This window comes from Bombus pascuorum, chromosome 8 (genome assembly GCF_905332965.1).
Source record: "Bombus pascuorum chromosome 8, iyBomPasc1.1, whole genome shotgun sequence".
In the NCBI taxonomy this organism is placed as follows: Eukaryota; Metazoa; Arthropoda; class Insecta; order Hymenoptera; family Apidae; genus Bombus; species Bombus pascuorum.
Genome location: NC_083495.1, coordinates 4175160 through 4192260, shown reverse-complemented (window position 1 = coordinate 4192260; position 17101 = coordinate 4175160).

Below are 17101 nucleotides of genomic sequence, written 5' to 3'. Positions count from 1 at the left end.
CGTTATACGTTATCACGTAATAGCATATAACGTTATACGTTATAAGGTAATACTACATAACGTTATACGTCATTACATAATACTATATAACGATATACGTTAGTACGTATTAGTATCTAACGTTTTACGTCATTACGTAATAGTATATAACGTTATACGTTATTACGTAGTAGCATATAACGTTATACGACATTACGTTATAGTATATAACGTTATACGTTATTACGTTATAGTATGTATCGTTATACGATATTACGTAATAGATTATAACGTTATACGTTAGTACGTATTAGTATATAACGTTATACGTAAGTACGTATTAGTATATAACGTTTTACGTCATTACGTAATAGTATATAACGTTATACGTTATTACGTAATAGTATATAACGTTATACGTTATTACGTAATAGTATATAACGTTATACGTTATCACGTAATAGCATATAACGTTATACGTTATTACGTAATAGTATATGACGTTATACGTTATCACGTAATAGCATATAACGTTGGACGTCATTACGTAATACTATATAACGTTATACGTTATTACGTAATAGTATATAACGTTATACGTTATTACGTAATAGCATATAACGTTATACGTCATTACGTAATAGTATATAACGTTATACGTTATTACGTAATAGTATATAACGTTATACGTTATTACGTAATAGTATATAACGTTATACGATATTACGTAATAGTTTATAACGTTATACGCTAGTTCGTAATAGTATATAACGTTATACGTTATAAGGTAATACTACATAACGTTATACGTCATTACGTAATACTATATAACGATATACGTTAGTACGTATTAGTATATAACGTTATAGGTCATTACGTAATACTATATAACGATATACGTTAGTACGTAACATTATATAACGTTATACGTTGTTACGTAATAGCATATAACGTTATAAGCCATTACGTAATAGTATATAACGTTATACGTTATTACGTAATACTATATAACGTTATACGATATTACGTAATAGTTTATAACGTTATACGTTAGTACGTGTTAGTATATAACGCTATACGTTATATGGTAATACTACATAACGTTATACGTCATTATGTAATAGTATATAATGTTATGCGTCATTACGTAATAGTATATAACGTTATACGTTATTACGTAATTGTATATAACGTTATACGTTATCACGTAATAGTATATAACATTATACGTTTGTTCGTAATAGTATATAACGTTATACGTTATTACGTAATAGTATATAACGTTATACGATATTACGTAATAGTTCATAACGTTATACGTTAGTTCGTAATAGTATATAACGTTATACGTTATAAGGTAATACTACATAACGTTATACGTCATTACGTCATAGTATATAACGTTATACGTTATTACGTAATAACATATAACGTTATACGTCATTACGTAATAGTATATAAAGATATACGTTATTACGTAACATTATATAACGTTATACGTTATTACGTTATAGTATATAACGTTATACGTTATCACGTAATAGCATATAACGTTATACGTCATTACGTAATAGTATATAACGTTATACGTTATTACGTAATAGTAAATAACGTTATACGTAATTACGTAATAGTATATAACGTTATTCGTTATCACGTAATAGTATATAACGTAATACGTTATTACGTAATAGGTTATAACGTTATACGTTATTACGTAATAGCATATAACGTTATACGTCATTACGTAATAGTATATAACGTTATACGTTATTACGTAATAGTATATAACGTTATACGTTAGTACGTATTAGTATATAACGTTTTACGTCATTACGTAATAGTATATAATGTTATACGTTATTACGTACTAGCATATAACGTTATACGTCATTACGTAATAGTATATAACGTTATACGTTATAAGGTAATACTCCATAACGTTATACGTCATTACGTGATAATATATAACGTTATACGTTATTACGTAATAGTTTACAACGTTATACGTTAGTACGTAGTATTATATAACGTTATACGTTATAAGGTAATACTACATAACGTTATACGTTATATGGTAATACTACATAACGTTATACGTCATAAGGTATTACTATATAACGATATACGTTATTACTTAATAGTCTATAACGTTATACGTTAGATCGTAATAGTATATAACGTTATACGTTATAAGGTAATACTACATAGCGTTATACGTTATTACGTAATAGTATATAACGTTATACGTTATCACGAAATAGCATATAACGTTATACGTTATTACATAATAGTTTATAACGTTATACGTTAGTTCGTAATAGTATATAACGTTATACATTATAAGGTAATACTACATAATGTTATACGTCACTACGTAACAGTATATAAAGTTATACGTTATAAGGTATTACTACATAACGTTATACGTTAATACGTAATAGTTTATAACGTTATACGTCATTATGTAATAGCATATAACGTTGTACGTCATTACGTAATAGTTTATAACGTTATACGTTAGTTCGTAATAGTATATAACGTTATACGTTATAAGGTAATACTACATAACGTTATACGTCATTACGTAATACTATATAACGATATACGTTAGTACGTATTAGTATCTAACGTTTTACGTCATTACGTAATAGTATATAACGTTATACGTTGTTATGTAGTAGCATATAACGTTATACGACATTACGTTATAGTATATAACGTTATACGTTATTACGTAATAGTATATAACGTTATACGATATTACGTAATAGATTATAACGTTATACGTTAGTACGTATTAGTATATAACGTTATACGTTAGTACGTATTAGTATATAACGTTTTACGTCATTACGTAATAGTATATAACGTGATACGTTATTACGTAATAGTATATAACGTTATACGTTATTACGTAATAGTATATAACGTTATACGTTATCACGTAATAGCATATAACGTTATACGTCATTACGTTATAGTATATAACGTTATACGTTATTACGTAATAGTATATAACGGTATACGTTATCACGTAATAGCATATAACGTTGAACGTCATTACGTAATAGTATATAACGTTATACGTTATTACGTAATAGTAGATAACGTTATACGTTATCACGTAATAGCATATAACGTTATACGTCATTACGTATTAGTATATAACATTATACGTTATTACGTAATAGTATATAACGTTATACGTTATTACGTAATAGTATATAACGTTATACGATATTACGTAATAGTTTATAACGTTATACGTTAGTACGTGTTAGTATATAACGCTATACGTTATAAGGTAATACTACAATACGTTATACGTCATTACGTAATAGTATATAACGTTATACGTCATTACGTAATAGTATATAACGTTATACGTTATTACGTAATAGTATATAACGATATACGTTATTACGTAACATTATATAACGTTATACGTTATTACGTAATAGTATATAACGTTATACGTTATCACGTAATAGCATATAACGTTATACGTCATTACGTAATAGTATATAACGTTATACGTTATTACGTATTAGTATATAACGTTATACGTAATTACGTAATAGTAGATAACGTTATTCGTTATCACGTAATAGTATATAACGTTATACGTTATTACGTATTAGTTTATAACGTTATACGTTAGTTCGTAATAGTATATAACGTTATACGTTATAAGGTAATACTACATAACGTTATACGTCATTACGTAATACTATATAACGATATACGTTAGTACGTATTAGTATATAACGTTATACGTTATTACGTAATAGTATATAACGTTATACGATATTACGTAATAGTTTACAACGTTATACGTTAGTACGTGTTAGTATACAACGCTATACGTTATAAGGTAATATTACATAACGTTATACGTCATTACGTAATAGTATATAACGATATACGTCATTACGTAATAGTATATAACGTTATACGTTATTACGTAATAGTATATAACGTTATACGTTATAAGGTAATACTACATAACGTTATACGTCATTACGTAATAGTATATAACGTTATACGTTGTTACGTAGTAGCATATAACGTTATACGACATTACGTTATAGTATATAACGTTATACGTTATTACGTAATAGTATATAACGTTATACGATATTACGTAATAGATTATACCGTTATACGTTAGTACGTATTAGTATATAACGTTATACGTTAGTACGTATTAGTATATAACGTTTTACGTCATTACGTAATAGTATATAACGTTATACGTTATTACGTAATAGTATATAACGTTATACTTTATTACGTAATAGTATATAACGTTATACGTTATCACGTAATAGCATATAACGTTATACGTCATTACGTAATAGTATATAACGTTATACGTTATTACGTAATAGTATATAACGTTATACGTTATCACGTAATAGCATATAACGTTGAACGTCATTACGTAATAGTATATAACGTTATACGTTATTACGTAATAGTATATAACGTTATACGTTATCACGTAATAGCATATAACGTTATACGTCATTACGTAATAGTATATAACGTTATACGTTATTACGTAATAGTATATAACGTTATACGTTATTACGTAATAGTATATAACGTTATACGATATTACGTAATAGTTTATAACGTTATACGTTAGTACGTGTTAGTATATAACGCTATACGTTATAAGGTAATACTACATAACGTTATACGTCATTACGTAATAGTATATAACGTTATACGTCATTACGTAATAGTATATAACGTTATACGTTATTACGTAATAGTATATAACGTTATACGTTATCATGTACTAGCATATAACGTTATACGTTAGTTCGTAATAGTATATAACGTTATACGTTATTACGTAATGGTATATAACGTTATACGATATTACGTAATAGTTCATAACGTTACACGTTAGTTCGTAATAGTATATAACGTTATACGTTATAAGGTAATACTACATAACGTTATACGTCATTACGTAATAGTATATAACGTTATACGTTATTACGTAATAACATATAACGTTATACGTCATTACGTCATAGTATATAACGATATACGTTATTACGTAACATTATATAACGTTATACGTTATAAGGTAATACTACATAACGTTATACGTCATTACGTAATACTATATAACGTTATACGTTAGTACGTATTAGTATATAACGTTATACGTTAGTACGTATTAGTATATAACGTTTTACGTCATTACGTAATAGTATATAACGTTATACGTTATTACGTAATAGTGTATAACGTTATACGTTATCACGTAATAGCATATAACGTTATACGTCATTACGTAATAGTATATAACGTTATACGTTATTACGTAATAGTATATAACGTTATACGTTATCACGTAATAGCATATAACGTTGGACGTCATTACGTAATAGTATATAACGTTATACGTTATTACGTAATAGTATATAACGTTATACGTTATCACGTAATAGCATATAACGTTATACGTCATTACGTAATAGTATATAACGTTATACGTTATTACGTAATAGTGTATAACGTTATACGTTATCACGTAATAGCATATAACGTTATACGTCATTACGTAATACTATATAACGATATACGTTAGTACGTATTAGTATATAACGTTATACGTTATTACATAATAGTATATAACGTTATACGATATTACGTAATAGATTATACCGTTATACTGTAGTACGTATTAGTATCTAACGTTATACGTTAGTACGTATTAGTATATAACGTTTTACGTCATTACGTAATAGTATATAACGTTATACGTTATTACGTAATAGTATATAACGTTTTACGTCATTACGTAATAGTATATAACGTTATACGTTATTACGTAATAGTATATAACGTTATACGTTATTACGTAATAGTATATAACGTTATACGTTATCACGTAATAGCATATAACGTTATACGTTATTACGTAATAGTATATAACGTTATACGTTATCACGTAATAGCATATAACGTTATACGTCATTACGTAATAGTATATAACGTTATACGTTATTACGTAATAGTATATAACGTTATACGTTATTACGTAATAGTATATAACGTTATACGATATTACGTAATAGTTTATAACGTTATACGTTAGTACGTGTTAGTATATAACGCTATACGTTATAAGGTAATACTACATAACGTTATACGTCATTACGTAATAGTACATAACGATATACGTCATTACGTAATAGTATATAACGTTATACGTTATTACGTAATAGTATATAACGTTATACGTTATCATGTAATAGCATATAACGTTATACGTTAGTTCGTAATAGTATATAACGTTATACGTTATTACGTAATGGTATATAACGTTATACGATATTACGTAATAGTTCATAACGTTATACGTTAGTTCGTAATAGTATATAACGTTATACGTTATCATGTAATAGCATATAACGTTATACGTAATTACGTAATAGTATATAACGTTATTCGTTATCACGTAATAGTATATAACGTTATACGTTATTACGTATTAGTTTATAACGTTATACGTTAGTTCGTAATAGTATATAACGTTATACGTTATAAGGTAATACTACATAACGTTATACGTCATTACGTAATACTATATAACGATATACGTTAGTACGTATTAGTATATAACGTTATACGTCATTACGTCATAGTATATAACGATATACGTTATTACGTAACATTATATAACGTTATACGTTATTACGTAATCGTATATAAAGTTATACGTTATCACGTAATAGCATATAACGTTATACGTCATTACGTAATAGTATATAACGTTATACGTTATTACGTAATAGTATATAACGTTATACGTAATTACGTAATAGTATATAACGTTATTCGTTATCACGTAATAGTATATAACGTTATACGTTATTACGTATTAGTTTATAACGTTATACGTTAGTTCGTAATAGTATATAACGTTATACGTTATAAGGTAATACTACATAACGTTATACGTCATTACGTAATACTATATAACGATATACGTTAGTACGTATTAGTATATAACGTTATACGTTATTACGTATTAGTTTATAACGTTATACGTTAGTTCGTAATAGTATATAACGTTATACGTTATAAGGTAATACTACATAACGTTATACGTCATTACGTAATACTATATAACGTTATACGTTAGTACGTATTAGTATATAACGTTATACGTTAGTACGTATTAGTATATAACGTTTTACGTCATTACGTAATAGTATATAACGTTATACGTTATTACGTAATAGTGTATAACGTTATACGTTATTACGTAATAGTATATAACGTTATACGTTATCACGTAATAGCATATAACGTTATACGTTAGTACGTATTAGTATATAACGTTTTACGTCATTACGTAATAATATATAACGTTATACGTTATTACGTAATAGTATATAACGTTTTACGTCATTACGTAATAGTATATAACGTTATACGTTATTACGTAATAGTATATAACGTTATACGTTATTACGTAATAGTATATAACGTTATACGTTATTACGTAATAGTATATAACGTTATACGTAATTACGTAATAGTATATAACGTTATTCGTTATCACGTAATAGTATATAACGTTATACGTTATTACGTATTAGTTTATAACGTTATACGTTAGTTCGTAATAGTATATAACGTTATACGTTATAAGGTAATACTACATAACGTTATACGTCATTACGTAATACTATATAACGATATACGTTAGTACGTATTAGTATATAACGTTATACGTTATTACGTATTAGTTTATAACGTTATACGTTAGTTCGTAATAGTATATAACGTTATACGTTATAAGGTAATACTACATAACGTTATACGTCATTACGTAATACTATATAACGTTATACGTTAGTACGTATTAGTATATAACGTTATACGTTAGGACGTATTAGTATATAACGTTTTACGTCATTACGTAATAGTATATAACGTTATACGTTATTACGTAATAGTGTATAACGTTATACGTTATCACGTAATAGCATATAACGTTATACGTCATTACGTAATAGTATATAACGTTATACGTTATTACGTAATAGTATATAACGTTATACGTTATCACGTAATAGCATATAACGTTGGACGTCATTACGTAATAGTATATAACGTTATACGTTATTACGTAATAGTATATAACGTTATACGTTATCACGTAATAGCATATAACGTTATACGTCATTACGTAATAGTATATAACGTTATACGTTATTACGTAATAGTATATAACGTTATACGTTATTACGTAATAGTATATAACGTTATACGATATTACGTAATAGTTTATAACGTTATACGCTAGTTCGTAATAGTATATAACGTTATACGTTATAAGGTAATACTACATAACGTTATACGTCATTACGTAATACTATATAACGATATACGTTAGTACGTATTAGTATATAACGTTATACGTCATTACGTAATACTATATAACGATATACGTTAGTACGTAACATTATATAACGTTATACGTTGTTACGTAATAGCATATAACGTTGTAAGCCATTACGTAATAGTATATAACGTTATACGTTATTACGTAATAGTATATAACGTTATACGTAATTACGTAATAGTATATAACGTTATTCGTTATCACGTAATAGTATATAACGTTATACGTTATTACGTAATAGGTTATAACGTTATACGTTATTACGTAATAGCATATAACGTTATACGTCATTACGTAATAGTATATAACGTTATACGTTATTACGTAATAGTATATAACGTTATACGTTAGTACGTACTAGTATATAACGTTTTACGTCATTACGTAATAGTATACAATGTTATACGTTATTACGTACTAGCATATAACGTTATACGTCATTACGTGATAATATATAACGTTATACGTTATTACGTAATAGTTTACAACGTTATACGTTAGTACGTAGTATTATATAACGTTATACGTTATAAGGTAATACTACATAACGTTATACGTTATAAGGTAATACTACATAACGTTATACGTCATAAGGTATTACTATATAACGATATACGTTATTACTTAATAGTCTATAACGTTATACGTTAGATCGTAATAGTATATAACGTTATACGTTATAAGGTAATACTACATAGCGTTATACGTTATTACGTAATAGTATGTAACGTTATACGTTATCACGAAATAGCATATAACGTTATACGTTATTACATAATAGTTTATAACGTTATACGTTAGTTCGTAATAGTATATAACGTTATACATTATAAGGTAATACTACATAACGTTATACGTCACTACGTAACAGTATATAAAGTTATACGTTATAAGGTATTACTACATAACGTTATACGTTAATACGTAATAGGTTATAACGTTATACGTCATTATGTAATAGCATATAACGTTGTACGTCATTACGTAATAGTTTATAACGTTATACGTTAGTTCGTAATAGTATATAACGTTATACGTTATCACGCAATAGCATATAACGTTATACGTTATTACGTAATAGTATATAACGTTATACGTTATCACGTAATAGCATATAACGTTATACGTCATTACGTAATAGTATATAACGTTATACGTTATTACGTAATAGTATATAACGTTATACGTTATTACGTAATAGTATATAACGTTATACGATATTACGTAATAGTTTATAACGTTATACGTTAGTACGTGTTAGTATATAACGCTATACGTTATAAGGTAATACTACATAACGTTATACGTCATTACGTAATAGTATATAACGTTATACGTCATTACGTAATAGTATATAACGTTATACGTTATTACGTAATAGTATATAACGTTATACGTTATCATGTAATAGCATATAACGTTATACGTTAGTTCGTAATAGTATATAACGTTATACGTTATTACGTAATGGTATATAACGTTATACGATATTACGTAATAGTTCATAACGTTATACGTTAGTTCGTAATAGTATATAACGTTATACGTTATAAGGTAATACTACATAACGTTATACGTCATTACGTAATAGTATATAACGTTATTCGTTATTACGTAATAACATATAACGTTATACGTCATTACGTCATAGTATATAACGATATACGTTATTACGTAACATTATATAACGTTATACGTTATTACGTAATAGTATATAACGTTATACGTTATCACGTAATAGCATATAACGTTATACGTCATTACGTAATAGTATATAACGTTATACGTTATTACGTAATAGTATATAACGTTATACGTAATTACGTAATAGTATATAACGTTATTCGTTATCACGTAATAGTATATAACGTTATACGTTATTACGTATTAGTTTATAACGTTATACGTTAGTTCGTAATAGTATATAACGTTATACGTTATAAGGTAATACTACATAACGTTATACGTCATTACGTAATACTATATAACGATATACGTTGGTACGTATTAGTATATAACGTTATACGTTATTACGTATTAGTTTATAACGTTATACGTTAGTTCGTAATAGTATATAACGTTATACGTTTTAAGGTAATACTACATAACGTTATACGTCATTACGTAATACTATATAACGTTATACGTTAGTACGTATTAGTATATAACGTTATACGTTAGGACGTATTAGTATATAACGTTTTACGTCATTACGTAATAGTATATAACGTTATACGTTATTACGTAATAGTGTATAACGTTATACGTTATCACGTAATAGCATATAACGTTATACGTCATTACGTAATAGTATATAACGTTATACGTTATTACGTAATAGTATATAACGTTATACGTTATCACGTAATAGCATATAACGTTGGACGTCATTACGTAATAGTATATAACGTTATACGTTATTACGTAATAGTATATAACGTTATACGTTATCACGTAATAGCATATAACGTTATACGTCATTACGTAATAGTATATAACGTTATAAGTTATTACGTAATAGTATATAACGTTATACGTTATTACGTAATAGTATATAACGTTATACGATATTACGTAATAGTTTATAACGTTATACGCTAGTTCGTAATAGTATATAACGTTATACGTTATAAGGTAATACTACATAACGTTATACGTCATTACGTAATACTATATAACGATATACGTTAGTACGTATTAGTATATAACGTTATACGTCATTACGTAATAGTATATAACGTTATACGTTATCACGTAATAGTATATAACGTTATACGTTATTACGTAATAGGTTATAACGTTATACGTTATTACGTAATAGCATATAACGTTATACGTCATTATGTAATAGTATATAACGTTATACGTTATTACGTAATAGTATATAACGTTATACGTTAGTACGTATTAGTATATAACGTTTTACGTCATTACGTAATAGTATATAATGTTATACGTTATTACGTACTAGCATATAACGTTATACGTCATTACGTAATAGTATATAACGTTATACGTTATAAGGTAATACTCCATAACGTTATACGTCATTACGTGATAATATATAACGTTATACGTTATTACGTAATAGTTTACAACGTTATACGTTAGTACGTAGTATTATATAACGTTATACGTTATAAGGTAATACTACATAACGTTGTACGTTATAAGGTAATACTACATAACGTTATACGTCATAAGGTATTACTATATAACGATATACGTTATTACTTAATAGTCTATAACGTTATACGTTAGATCGTAATAGTATATAACGTTATACGTTATAAGGTAATACTACATAGCGTTATACGTTATTACGTAATAGTATGTAACGTTATACGTTATCACGAAATAGCATATAACGTTATACGTTATTACATAATAGTTTATAACGTTATACGTTAGTTCGTAATAGTATATAACGTTATACATTATAAGGTAATACTACATAACGTTATACGTCACTACGTAACAGTATATAAAGTTATACGTTATAAGGTATTACTACATAACGTTATACGTTAATACGTAATAGTTTATAACGTTATACGTCATTATGTAATAGCATATAACGTTGTACGTCATTACGTAATAGTTTATAACGTTATACGTTAGTTCGTAATAGTATATAACGTTATACGTTATAAGGTAATACTACATAACGTTATACGTCATTACGTAATACTATATAACGATATACGTTAGTACGTATTAGTATCTAACGTTTTACGTCATTACGTAATAGTATATAACGTTATACGTTGTTACGTAGTAGCATATAACGTTATACGACATTACGTTATAGTATATAACGTTATACGTTAGTACGTATTAGTATATAACGTTATACGTCATTACGTAATACTATATAACGATATACGTTAGTACGTAACATTATATAACGTTATACGTTGTTACGTAATAGCATATAACGTTATAAGCCATTACGTAATAGTATATAACGTTATACGTTATTACGTAATAGTATATAACGTTATACGTAATTACGTAATAGTATATAACGTTATTCGTTATCACGTAATAGTATATAACGTTATACGTTATTACGTAATAGGTTATAACGTTATACGTTATTACGTAATAGCATATAACGTTATACGTCATTACGTAATAGTATATAACGTTATACGTTATTACGTAATAGTATATAACGTTATACGTTAGTACGTATTAGTATATAACGTTTTACGTCATTACGTAATAGTATATAATGTTATACGTTATTACGTACTAGCATATAACGTTATACGTCATTACGTAATAGTATAGAACGTTATACGTTATAAGGTAATACTCCATAACGTTATACGTCATTACGTGATAATATATAACGTTATACGTTATTACGTAATAGTTTACAACGTTATACGTTAGTACGTAGTATTATATAACGTTATACGTTATAAGGTAATACTACATAACGTTATACGTTATAAGGTAATACTACATAACGTTATACGTCATAAGGTATTACTATATAACGATATACGTTATTACTTAATAGTCTATAACGTTATACGTTAGATCGTAATAGTATATAACGTTATACGTTATAAGGTAATACTACATAGCGTTATACGTTATTACGTAATAGTATGTAACGTTATACGTTATCACGAAATAGCATATAACGTTATACGTTATTACATAATAGTTTATAACGTTATACGTTAGTTCGTAATAGTATATAACGTTATACATTATAAGGTAATACTACATAACGTTATACGTCACTACGTAACAGTATATAAAGTTATACGTTATAAGGTATTACTACATAACGTTATACGTTAATACGTAATAGTTTATAACGTTATACGTCATTATGTAATAGCATATAACGTTGTACGTCATTACGTAATAGTTTATAACGTTATACGTTAGTTCGTAATAGTATATAACGTTATACGTTATCACGCAATAGCATATAACGTTATACGTTATTACGTAATAGTATATAACGTTATACGTTATCACGTAATAGCATATAACGTTATACGTCATTACGTAATAGTATATAACGTTATACGTTATTACGTAATAGTATATAACGTTATACGTTATTACGTAATAGTATATAACGTTATACGATATTACGTAATAGTTTATAACGTTATACGTTAGTACGTGTTAGTATATAACGCTATACGTTATAAGGTAATACTACATAACGTTATACGTCATTACGTAATAGTATATAACGTTATACGTCATTACGTAATAGTATATAACGTTATACGTTATCACGTAATAGCATATAACGTTATACGTCATTACGTAATAGTATATAACGTTATACGTTATTACGTAATAGTATATAACGTTATACGTAATTACGTAATAGTATATAACGTTATTCGTTATCACGTAATAGTATATAACGTTATACGTTATTACGTATTAGTTTATAACGTTATACGTTAGTTCGTAATAGTATATAACGTTATACGTTAGTACGTATTAGTATATAACGTTATACGTTAGGACGTATTAGTATATAACGTTTTACGTCATTACGTAATAGTATATAACGTTATACGTTATTACGTAATAGTGTATAACGTTATACGTTATTACGTAATAGTGTATAACGTTATACGTTATCACGTAATAGCATATAACGTTATACGTCATTACGTAACAGTATATAACGTTATACGTTATTACGTAATAGTATATAACGTTATACGTTATTACGTAATAGTATATAACGTTATACGATATTACGTAATAGTTTATAACGTTATACGCTAGTTCGTAATAGTATATAACGTTATACGTTATAAGGTAATACTACATAACGTTATACGTCATTACGTAATACTATATAACGATATACGTTAGTACGTATTAGTATATAACGTTATAAGCCATTACGTAATAGTATATAACGTTATACGTTATTACGTAATAGTATATAACGTTATACGTAATTACGTAATAGTATATAACGTTATTCGTTATCACGTAATAGTATATAACGTTATACGTTATTACGTAATAGGTTATAACGTTATACGTTATTACGTAATAGCATATAACGTTATACGTCATTACGTAATAGTATATAACGTTATACGTTATTACGTAATAGTATATAACGTTATACGTTATTACGTAATAGTATATAACGTTATACGTTATCACGTAATAGCATATAACGTTGGACGTCATTACGTAATAGTATATAACGTTATACGTTATTACGTAATAGTATATAACGTTATACGTTATCACGTAATAGCATATAACGTTATACGTCATTACGTAATAGTATATAACGTTATACGTTATTACGTAATAGTATATAACGTTATACGTTATTACGTAATAGTATATAACGTTATACGATATTACGTAATAGTTTATAACGTTGTACGCTAGTTCGTAATAGTATATAACGTTATACGTTATAAGGTAATACTACATAACGTTATACGTCATTACGTAATACTATATAACGATATACGTTAGTACGTATTAGTATATAACGTTATACGTCATTACGTAATACTATATAACGACATACGTTAGTACGTAACATTATATAACGTTATACGTTGTTACGTAATAGCATATAACGTTATAAGCCATTACGTAATAGTATATAACGTTATACGTTATTACGTAATAGTATATAACGTTATACGTAATTACGTAATAGTATATAACGTTATTCGTTATCACGTAATAGTATATAACGTTATACGTTATTACGTAATAGGTTATAACGTTATACGTTATTACGTAATAGCATATAACGTTATACGTCATTACGTAATAGTATATAACGTTATACGTTATTACGTAATAGTATATAACGTTATACGTTAGTACGTATTAGTATATAACGTTTTACGTCATTACGTAATAGTATATAATGTTATACGTTATTACGTACTAGCATATAACGTTATACGTCATTACGTAATAGTATATAACGTTATACGTTATAAGGTAATACTCCATAACGTTATACGTCATTACGTGATAATATATAACGTTATACGTTATTACGTAATAGTTTACAACGTTATACGTTAGTACGTAGTATTATATAACGTTATACGTTATAAGGTAATACTACATAACGTTATACGTTATTACGTAATAGTATGTAACGTTATACGTTATCACGAAATAGCATATAACGTTATACGTTATTACATAATAGTTTATAACGTTATACGTTAGTTCGTAATAGTATATAACGTTATACATTATAAGGTAATACTACATAACGTTATACGTCACTACGTAACAGTATATAAAGTTATACGTTATAAGGTATTACTACATAACGTTATACGTTAATACGTAATAGTTTATAACGTTATACGTCATTATGTAATAGCATATAACGTTGTACGTCATTACGTAATAGTTTATAACGTTATACGTTAGTTCGTAATAGTATATAACGTTATACGTTATAAGGTAATACTACATAACGTTATACGTCATTACGTAATACTATATAACGATATACGTTAGTACGTATTAGTATCTAACGTTTTACGTCATTACGTAATAGTATATAACGTTATACGTTGTTACGTAGTAGCATATAACGTTATACGACATTACGTTATAGTATATAACGTTATACGTTAGTACGTATTAGTATATAACGTTATACGTCATTACGTAATACTATATAACGATATACGTTAGTACGTAACATTATATAACGTTATACGTTGTTACGTAATAGCATATAACGTTATATGCCATTACGTAATAGTATATAACGTTATACGTTATTACGTAATAGTATATAACGTTATACGTAATTACGTAATAGTATATAACGTTATTCGTTATCACGTAATAGTATATAACGTTATACGTTATTACGTAATAGGTTATAACGTTATACGTTATTACGTAATAGCATATAACGTTATACGTCATTACGTAATAGTATATAACGTTATACGTTATTACGTAATAGTATATAACGTTATACGTTAGTACGTATTAGTATATAACGTTTTACGTCATTACGTAATAGTATATAATGTTATACGTTATTACGTACTAGCATATAACGTTATACGTCATTACGTAATAGTATAGAACGTTATACGTTATAAGGTAATACTCCATAACGTTATACGTCATTACGTGATAATATATAACGTTATACGTTATTACGTAATAGTTTACAACGTTATACGTTAGTACGTAGTATTATATAACGTTATACGTTATAAGGTAATACTACATAACGTTATACGTTATAAGGTAATACTACATAACGTTATACGTCATAAGGTATTACTATATAACGATATACGTTATTACTTAATAGTCTATAACGTTATACGTTAGATCGTAATAGTATATAACGTTATACGTTATAAGGTAATACTACATAGCGTTATACGTTATTACGTAATAGTATGTAACGTTATACGTTATCACGAAATAGCATATAACGTTATACGTTATTACATAATAGTTTATAACGTTATACGTTAGTTCGTAATAGTATATAACGTTATACATTATAAGGTAATACTACATAACGTTATACGTCACTACGTAACAGTATATAAAGTTATACGTTATAAGGTATTACTACATAACGTTATACGTTAATACGTAATAGTTTATAACGTTATACGTCATTATGTAATAGCTAATAAC